The 10,021-nt window shown below is 52.0% G+C and overlaps 1 protein-coding gene across 2 annotated transcripts in view; it reads right to left on the reverse strand.

The window, feature by feature from the left end:
* ELAVL1 (ELAV like RNA binding protein 1) overlaps positions 1–9,942 on the reverse strand; it is a 43,413-nt gene extending 33,471 nt beyond the window's left edge. The window contains exon 1 of one of the 2 annotated variants that reach the window (XM_009434517.5): positions 9,756–9,942. The gene's annotated coding sequence lies outside the window, so the exon portion shown is untranslated. The remainder of the gene's footprint in view (positions 1–9,755) is intronic. The other variant, NM_001280194.1, reaches the window with a different exon arrangement.
* Between the last annotated feature and the right edge of the window lie 79 nt (positions 9,943–10,021).

Consider the following 10,021-nt stretch of genomic DNA (forward strand, 5'->3'; position numbering starts at 1 on the left):
CACAACACCAAAAGCCCACTTCGTTAAAAAAAAAAAAAAAAAAAGGATAAACTGGATATCATCAAAATTTAAAACTTTTGCTCTGTGAAAGATACTGCTAGGAGAATTAAAATCCACCAACTGGAGTAAACATTTGCAAAACGGACTTGTAGTCAGAACACTTTTTTTTTTTTTTGAGTCAAAGTCTCACTCCACTGCCCAGGCTGAAGTGCAATGCCATAATCATAGCTCACTGCAGCCACAAACTCTTGGGTTCAAGCAATCCTCCTGCCTCAGCCTTCTGGCTAATTTTTAATTTTTTGTCGAGATAGGGTCTCACTATGTTGCCCACGCTGGTCTTGAATTCCTGGTGTCAAGTGATCCTCCCATCTTGGCCTCTCAAAGTGTTAGAATTATAGGCATAAGCCACCTCACCCAACCCAGAACCCTTTTTTTTTTTTTTTTGAAATGGAGTCTTGCTCTGTCACCCAGGCTGGAGTACAGTGGCATGATCTCCGCTCACTGCAAGCTCCACCTCCCGGGTTCATGCCATTCTCCTGCCTCAGCCTCCCAAGTAGCTGGGACTACAGGCGCCTGCCACCATGCCCAGCTAATTTTTTGTATTTTTAGTAGAGACGGGGTTTCACCGTGTTAGCCAGGATGGTCTCCATCTCCTGACCTCGTGATCTGCCCATCTGCCCACCTCGGCCTCCCAAAGTGCTGGGATTACAGGCGTGAGCCACCATGCCTGGCCCAGAACACTTTTTTTTAAGCTCTCAAAACAGAAGCAGGCCAGTGTGCTGGCTCACGCCTGGAATTCCAGCACTTTGGGAGGCCGAGGTGGGTGGATCACCTGAGGTCAGGAGTTTGAGACCAGTCCGGCCAACATGGTGAAACCCCATCTCTACAAAAATACAACAACAAAAAAATTAGCAAGGCGTGGTGGTGGGCATCTGTAATCTCAGTTACTGGGGAGGCTGAGGCAGGAGAATCGCTTGAACCTGGGAGGCAGAGGTTGCAATGAGCCGAGATCGCGCCACTGTACTCCAACCTGGGCGATAGGGCCAGACTCCATCTCCAAAAACCAAAAACAACATAATGAGCAAACAACCTGGTTTCAAAAATGGCAAAAGATTTGAACAGATACTATACCAAAGAATATATATGGATGGCAGACAGGCACATGAAAAGATGCTCAACATCATTAGTCAAATTAAAACCACATCGAGACACCGCTACCCACTTATTAGAATGGCTAAAGCAAAATAAAACAAAAACAACCAACAGCAACAAAACAGACAATGTCAAGTGCTGGCAGGGATGTGGAGAAGCCAGAATATTCATGCACTGCTGGTGGGAATGCAAAAATGTGAAATGTGACAGCCACTTTGGAAAACAGATTGGCAGTTTCTTACGGTGAAATATACACTTAGCATGGGATCCAGCAATCCTACTCCTAGTATTAAGGCAATAGAAAGGAAAATCTATATTCACACAAAAATCTGTATATAAATGTGCAGAGCGGCATTATTCATAATCATCCAAAACTACAACAACCTAAATATTCTTCAAGCCATTCATGGATAAACTGGGATACACCATACAACAGAATACTACCTGGCAATAAAAGGTATCACCAATTCATGCTACTTGTGTGAGTCTCAAACACATCTTGCCACATCATTTCTGTGCCTTCCTGGAAAAGGCAAAACCATAGGGATGGATCTGTGGTCGCTGGGGTTAGGGAGTGAGGGGAAAAATCAATTACACAGGGACAGGAGGAGGGAGTATTTCTGTTTGTGGGAGAGCGAACTTTCCAATCTTTCTTATGGCGGTAATCAAACAACTTTATCCGTTTGTCAAAATTCAGAGAACTCTACTCGAAAAAATGAATTTTCCTACATGCAAATTTAAAAATAAATTGTCTGAGTGTGGCGACTCATGCCTTTAATCCCAGCGCTTTCAGAGGCCAAGGTGGGAGGACTGCTTAAGCCTGGAGTTCAAGACCAGCCTGGGCAGCACAGAGAGATGCCATCATTACAAAAAAAAAAAAAATTAAAAATTACCCAGGAAAGGTGATGCACACCTGTATGCAATCCCAGCTAATCGGGGGGCTCGGCTGGGAGGATCACTAGAGCCTGGGAGGTCAATATTGCAGTTAGCTATGATTGTGCCACTGCAGTCCAGCCTGGGCGACAGAGTGAGATCCTGCCTCAAAAACAACAACAAAACCACAATAAAAATAAATTTTAAAAGGTTTAAAAAGAGAACTTCTGCTTTGCGGCCCTGTTCCTCCTGACACTCTGAGTCAAGGCTGAGCAGCCCCTGCAGGTCAAGTTCTTGGTCAACTAGTAACACGGGAGAAACCAACAACCTGCCCTGCAAAGCAGTTTCATGACGTTTCTGGGCCCCCACCCCACCCTCTGGAGGCCCTTCCCTTGACCTTCTCCAAATCTGCATCATCAATCCCGGGCCAAATCAGCTTCTATCCCACAAGCTCCAACCACAACCGGGCCTTGTCACCACTCAATTATCACTGACTCCCAAGTCGTAGCCACTTCTGTCTCTCGAGGTGCAAGGCCTGCACTGTCCTGCAATCAAGATGCTCACCCCTCTGGTCTTCCCTGTCAGTGGTCACCACCCATTGAGGCTCGGCGGTCACACAATGATGCTCACGGTCAGGCATGCCATTAATAAGTGGCAGGGCCAGGCCTCAAGTTGTCATGACAGTGCAACTGTCAAACTGGCAAGGCCCTTCACAATCGGACCCAGGTGGTTCTCCAGCCTCAGTCGCCACCCTCCCTTCCCGCTCACTCCAGCTTCTTGCCAATATGCTACAGGCCTCTGCTTTGGCTGTTCCCTCTGCAGGGCACTAGTGTCCTCTCCTTCACTTCCCAGCTCATTTTTTAAAATTAGTATTTTTTTTTAAAGAGATGGGGGTCTCTCTTTGTTGCCCAGGCTGGTCTTGAACTCCCAAGCTCAAGTGATCCTCCTACTTTGGCCTCCCAAAGTGCTGGAATTGCAGGTGTGAGCCACCATGCCTGGCCTCCCAGCTCACTTTTATTTTTACTTATTTTTCTTTTGAGACAGGGTCTTGCTCTGCTGCCAAACTAGAGTGCAGTGGCATAATCACGGCTCACTGCAGCCTCAAACTGCCTCAGTTTCCCAAGTAGCTGGGACTACTGATGTGTGCCACCATACCCGGCTGATTTTTAAATTTTTTTAGAGACAGGGGTCTCATTTTGTTGCCCATGCTGGCTTAAAGTCATCCTCCCACCTGGGCCTCCCAAAGTGCTGGGATTATAGGTGAGAGCCACTACACCAGGCTGGCTCATCTTTAAAAAGCTACCTTCCTGGCCTGGCGCGGTGGCTTATGCCTGTAATCCCAGCAATGTGGGAGGCCGAGGTAGGCGGATCACCTGAGGTCAGGAGTTTGAGACCAGCATGGCCAACATAGTGAAATCCTGTCTATACTGAAAATACAAAAATTAGCTGGGCGTGATGGTGCATGCCTGTAGTACCAGCTACTCAGGAGGCTGAGACAGGAGACTCACTTGAACGTGGGAGGCAGAGGTTGCAGTGAGTCAAAATCACGCCACTGCACTCCAGCCTGGGCAACAGAGTGAGACTGTCTCAAAAAAATAAAAAATAAAAGGCCACCTTCCCCCAGGACAACAGGTTACTTACTCTAGTTCTCAGTGCCTCCATGCCATTGCTGTAAACCTTTGTTACTGTCCCAACCACTCCTATCATTATTTGCCTTACACTCAATGACCAATGTCAGTGGTGAGAACCTTGAGGGCCCAGGTTATACCATTGCCATCTAAGAGTCCCCAGGCAAAGCCAGGGTGTGTCACACAGCAGGACAGGAGGCTGCTGGCTCTCAGACCAGGCTGGAGTGCAGAGGCATGATCACGGCTCACTGCAGCCCCGGCCTCCTAGGCTCAGGTGATCCTCCCACCTAAGCCTCCCAAGTACCTAGGACTGCAGGTGCGTGTCACTACGCAGTCCTACTAAGTCCTCTATGTAGTTCTGTCTAAGCTTTTTTATGTTTTGCAGAGAGGGGGGTCTTGCTTTGTCACCCAGGCTGGAGTGCAGTGGCGCGATCTTGGCTCACTGCAACCTCCGCCTCCTAGGTTCAAGTGATTCTCCGGCTTCAGCCTCCCGAGTAGCTGAGATTACAGGCACCTGGCACCACGCCCGGCTAATTTTTGTATTTTTAGTAGAGACAGGGTTTCACTACGTTGGCCAGGCTGCTCTCGCACTCCTGACCTCAGGTGATCCACCCGCCTTGGCCTCCCAAAGTGCTGGGATTACAGGCATGAGCCACCACGCTTGGCCGCTTTTTTATGTTTTGTAGAGGCGGGGGCGGGGGGGTGTCTCGCCATGTTGTTCAGGCTGGTCTTTAACTCCTGACGTCAAGTGATCCTCCTACCTCAGCCTCCCAAGCACTGGGCTTAGAGGTGAGAGTCACCGTCGGTGCCTGGCCTCTGGGAGAAGTCTTGTTTGGATGATCTCTGAAGGTTTTTGACTCCAATGCACTATTTTAAACAATCCTGGTTGTCTATGTGACATCAGTGATGTTGTTCACATCCGTCGATCATCTAGCGCATATCCAGGGGAGAGAGATGTGTGTGTCTTTATGTGTGACAGAAAAAGAGTGAAGCAGTGAGGCTGCTTTCCACCAGGCAAGCATGAGAATCACTTTCATTGCACCATGACGGAGCAGGTATTCTAAACCACTTGAGCCAGAGCAAAACTAGAACAGTCAAATCTATCTTCAGGCTCAATCTTGACACTTCACACATCATCTGACAGGGCTTGGACCCAATAATGTTTAAGGTCCTTTCCAGATGCAACATTCTGAGTCTTCAAGGTAAAAAAAGGCTTAGGTCATTCAGGAAATGCTCTGCTGCCAGAAAAAACCCAAAGCACCACCTGACCCAGTTATAAATGCCATGCAAGGCAAGGTCTCAGGTGGACATGGCACCAGCTTCTTCCAAGCCCCTGCCCATGGCCCACAGAAGGGCAGGATGCCTGGCTGGAGCAGCTCCAGCTAAGTGACAATTCCCTTTCAGCCAGGCTGAGAAGCCCGGGGCAGGAGCAGGTCAGGTGTGGCTGGCCTGTGGCCCAGTCCAGGCACCCCACAGCCCTGCTAAGAGCTCTGGCTTCTTTCTGGCTGGTCAAGGCCAAAGGCCACTGCAGGGATCTCACACAGAAGTGCAAAGCAACAGGGCATGGCAGGAAAAACCCCTGAGCTCTGGAGCCTGGCAGGCCTGAGCTGGGCACTAAGTCTCCTGCTCATCAGCTGAACTACTGTGCAGAAGTCGCTCCCCTTCCCAGAGCTTCAGCTTCCTCCACTGGGGATGTCACCCCTTGCTCCACAGTGCCTGATACAGTGAGTACCTGTCTCTAGTCCCACTTCATGAACAAAATCAAGGTGAATGTATGTCTCCCCAACCTCCCTGTCTGCAGCTACAAACACCTTCATCTCCTCTCCTCCTGTCCTTGCCCTCTCTTCAAACCGCCTCCACCCCCTGAATTACTTCATTTGGTGGCATAGCCCCACCTGTCCCCCAAGCCACCTCTCTCTAGCCCTTGGACCTAATCAAGCACCATGTCCTGCCAGTTTGACATGTGAGATCTCTCACCGTCCTGCCACCTCTCTGCCACCATCCCTATTCAGATTCCTGTCACCTCCTGCTAGACCGACTCCTAAGTGGGATTGCAAACTCAGTGTCTCTAAACCCAGCTTCATCTTCTTCCTCCTAGTCACTCCCCTTCCTTAAGTCTGCCTGTTTCTGTTCATGGTGACATGAGTCTGGCCATCGAGCTGTTCAGGATTGTTCCCTCTCCTGTGATTCCTTCCCCTGACATAAACGTCTCACTCTTTAAAAAAAAATTTTTTTTTTAGAGATGGGCTCTCGCTATGTTGCCCAGGCTGGTCTTGAACTCCTGGCCTTGAGCAATCTTCCACCTTGGCCTCCCAAGCTGTTGGGGTTACACGTGTGAGCCACTACACCCAGCCACAGATGTGTGTTTGACAGGTACCTGGATCCAGTCACTTCTGAGTAGTCTGCCAATCTTTCCTTTCCCTGGCACAGACAAAATATCAACCATGTGCCAGGCACAGAGCAAAGCATCAGGCATACAAAATAAAGAAGCAGTCCCAGTCCTGACCCTCAAGCGGTTCAGCCATTACGGGGCCACCTCAGTACTGCAACAGCCTGTGACTGGTTTCTCCTTGTCTCCCCCCAGCCTCTCCACCAGGGTGAGCAGTGAACTAAAACTGCTCAGTAGCCACCCCTGGCCTACCTGCAGGGTAACAGCCAAGCCCTCTGCCCAGTGGACACCTGAGCACTCCTGCCACCACTACCCATCTCAGCCTTCTTGTCCCTAAAGAACCCACGTGGTTCTTTGAACACACGATGTTCTCTGAACACTGCGATGTTCCCACCTCCGGGCTTGGCTGTATCCTACAAAGCCCCACCCTATTGTCTTTGCCTGGTTAGCTCCTCCCCACCGCTACTGCCTCCTCTCCTCCAGGAAGCATTCTGGGCTCTCCTGTGCCCACCCAGGTCCCTTTTCTGGGCTTCCACATCAGCCAGGGCATAATTCTCACAGCACTCATCAGAGTGGGCTGAGATGACCTACACACATCATGCACACTCTCCAGAGCCTAGCGGGGGCCCAGGACACAGCAGCGGAGCAGGGAGAGTCGTTCAGAGGAGGGAGCGAGCCTCACTTCCCTCCCACAGGCTGGCTTCCGTCGGTCTTCCCCTGACCCACAGCTCGGGTCGGCCGCACCGCCTCGCTACTGCCACCTAGGGGCGCCAGCCGGGCGCTGCGCTTCTCTCGCCATTCAGCCTTGAATTCGATTCAATAAACTGAATGGGATGGGAACACTAAGGAGGGAACAGTTGATTCCGGTGCGGGTGGAGGAAGAGTGGCAGTCAGACGAGGCTTCAAACGGCCAGTGAGCTCTGGGCTGAGCCATGGAGCATAAGCAAAGGATCTCCAGGTGGAAGAGATCTGTCTCCAGGTGGAGGCTGCAACAGGCAGGGAGGGTTAGAGTTTGGGGTCTACGTGCAGGGGCGGGGAGGGTTAGGGTGTGAAGGAACTGGCACTCCAAACTAAGGGCTTCTAGCTTTATCTTTTAAGCCACCACAGAGGTCAAGAAAACGTGTCTTTTTTCTGCATAAAGATTTTAAATCAGAAGGGATACAATTAGATGTGCATTTACAGAACAGAACTCCTGCTGGAGTGTGGAAAGAGGGAAGAGATGGGAAGCGGAGAGTGAGAGAGGCAAGAAATTTTCATAAAGTTTTTTCATAATTCTCTCATTTATTTTACTTGAAATAGCACCATGGGCTGGGCGCGGTGGCTCACACCTGTAATCCCAGGACTTTAGGAGGCCAAGGCGGGTGGATCACCTGAGGTCAGGAGTTCGAGACCAGCCTGCTCAAGAAGGCGAAATCCCACCTCTACTAAAAATGCAAAAAATTAGCTGGACGTGGTGGCGGCTGCCTGTAATCCCAGCTACTTGGGAGGCTGAGGTTGCAGTGAGCTGAGATGGCACAACTGCACTCCAGCCTGGGCAACAAGAGTGAAACTGTCTCAAAAAAAAAAAAAAAAAAAAAGAAAAAGAAAAAGAAAAAAAAAAAAAAAGAAATAGCACCATGGTCCGGGCGCGGTGGCTCACGCCTGTAATCCCAGCACTTTGGGAGGCCGAGGCGGGCGGATCACAAGGTCAGGAGATCGAGACCATCCTGGCTAACACGGTGAAACCCCGTCTCCACTAAAAGTACAAAAAATTAGTCGGGCGTGGTAGCCGGCGCCTGTAGTCCCAGCTACTCGGGAGGCTGAGGCAGAAGAATGGCGTGAACCCGGGAGGCGGAGCTTGCAGTGAGCCGAGATCGCACCACTGCACTCCAGCCTGGGCGGCAGAGTGAGACTCCGTCTCAAAAAAAAAAAAAAAAAAAGAAAAGAAATAGCACCATGATCTCAGACTCAACACATCCAGACTGAAACTCTGTCTGCTCCAAACCAATGCATCAACATAAACAGCATTATTTCCTTCCACATTTGGAGACGTTCATGTATCTCAACCTCTTTGTGGGCCTCGAAGTTGCAGAATTTGATAATAGATCCCAGCACAGAACTTTGCACACAGAAAATATTCGATGACAACTGAGTGGAGTGCCCTGGAGCCTTGTGATTACAGGAGCAGTACAATCGAGTGGTTAAGAGTAAGGGTTTTGAATCAGAGGGCCCGAGTTCAAACCCTGGCGCGGCCACTTTAGTGCATGAGACTGGTCATATCAAGTGACCCATCTAAGCCTCAGTTTCTTCATCTCTAAAATGGAAATTAATGGAAATTATAACATCACCTGCCTCAAGGACTGCAGACAAACGTCCACAAAGTGTCAAGCACATAGTAAATCCTCAATAAATACCGGTGGCTATGTACAACATCATTTATTCAGTGCCTACCAGGCACAGAACACGCACAACGCAACGGGATTTCCACCCTCTTCAATTTGCACCACACTTTTGTCCTTCCCATTTTACAGATAAGAAAACTAAGGCTCAACGGAGTCAAGCTTGTTCGAGGTCTTGGGAGCATCTCCCAGGGCATTAGAACTTTTGGAGGAAGAGCATTTAGTTCAGTAATGGTTCTCACCTGTGCGTGTGAGAGTGGAAGAGACCCCTCCCCCGCAACCCGGGCCATCTGGCAATGTTTGGAGATACTTTTGATCCTCACGACTTGGAGCATGGGGATACTGCTGGCATCTAGTGGGTAGAGGCCAGGAATACGGCTCAACTTCCTACATTGCACAGGGAAGCCCCCACTACCACCACAACCAAAAACTATCTGACCCCAAACATTAGTAGGGCCAACGTCGAGAAACCCTGCTCTAGACAGATCATTCTCCTCATCTTCCCATTTCTGGCCATCCGGATCTTAGATGAACACTTTCTAGCAAGGGGGCTCAGTCCCACCACGGGAAGCCCATGCAGAAGTTGTGCAGAAGTTCTTCTCCACCTGCCCTGCACACAGTAGGGACCAAAACCCATTTTAACAAGCCCCGCAGCCCAGAGCACCGGAAAAGGAAGGAAGGGCATCCATCCCCCATTGTTCAACCGTGTGCAGCTTGTGTTTCCAACAGGCACACACACATATTTTACAAATCCTAACGTCCCACGCCCCACAAACAGCTTTGTTAGAGATGGCGCTCAAAAAAAGATGCAGTTTAGATTTTTTTTCCCCCCAGGACTCCCGTGTATCTACTGAAGGGTTTGCACACTTCTCAAAGGACCTCGCACCGGCCGCGGTGCTCTGACAACGACCACAAAAGAATCTGTGGGATTTCCCGGGGGAGCAAGCCCGTGGGCCGTGACCTCTGCGCGCTCAAAGCGTTCCCGGCGCTCCCCCGTAGCTGGCCCCACTCTCCCGCCCCCGGAGCCCGGGCTTCCAAGGCGACCGGGGCCCCCGGCCGTGCAGCCCGGCCCCCCGGCGCATGCCCACGCCGTATCCCCCTCGCCCGTCCCTCGAGGCGCCAGAGGAATCCGGCCCCGGGGCCTGTCGCCGGCGCCCACACCGGCCCGCCCCGACCCGCCCGCCGCGGCCCCAGCGCGCGTCCCCTCCCCCGGTCCGGCGCGGCCTGGGCCTCGGCCGGTGCAGGCCCGCGGGCGCCCCGCGGCCAGGCCAGGCGAGCTCAGGCCTGCCGCGGCCTACCCCGTCGGGCGCCGCCGAAGGCCCCCCACCGCCTCACCTGGATGCGGGCGGGCGGGCCCGGGGCTGCTCCGGGGCGGGCGGGAGGCGGCGGCGGCGCGGCGCTAACGGCTCCGCTCGGCCTCGGTAGCGGTGGCGGCGGTGGCGGCGACGGCGACGGCGACGGCGGCAGCGGCTCCTCCTCAGCGCGCACGACCCGCTCCGGCCCGCGGCCCGGACACGCCCCCCCGGCGCGCGAGCCCATTGGCCGACGTCCGCCACGGCGCGCTGCTCATTGGCCGGCGTGGCTGTCGCGGCGCTCCGGGG

Source organism: Pan troglodytes, chromosome 20, assembly GCF_028858775.2.
Source record: "Pan troglodytes isolate AG18354 chromosome 20, NHGRI_mPanTro3-v2.0_pri, whole genome shotgun sequence".
Classification (NCBI taxonomy): Eukaryota; Metazoa; Chordata; class Mammalia; order Primates; family Hominidae; genus Pan; species Pan troglodytes.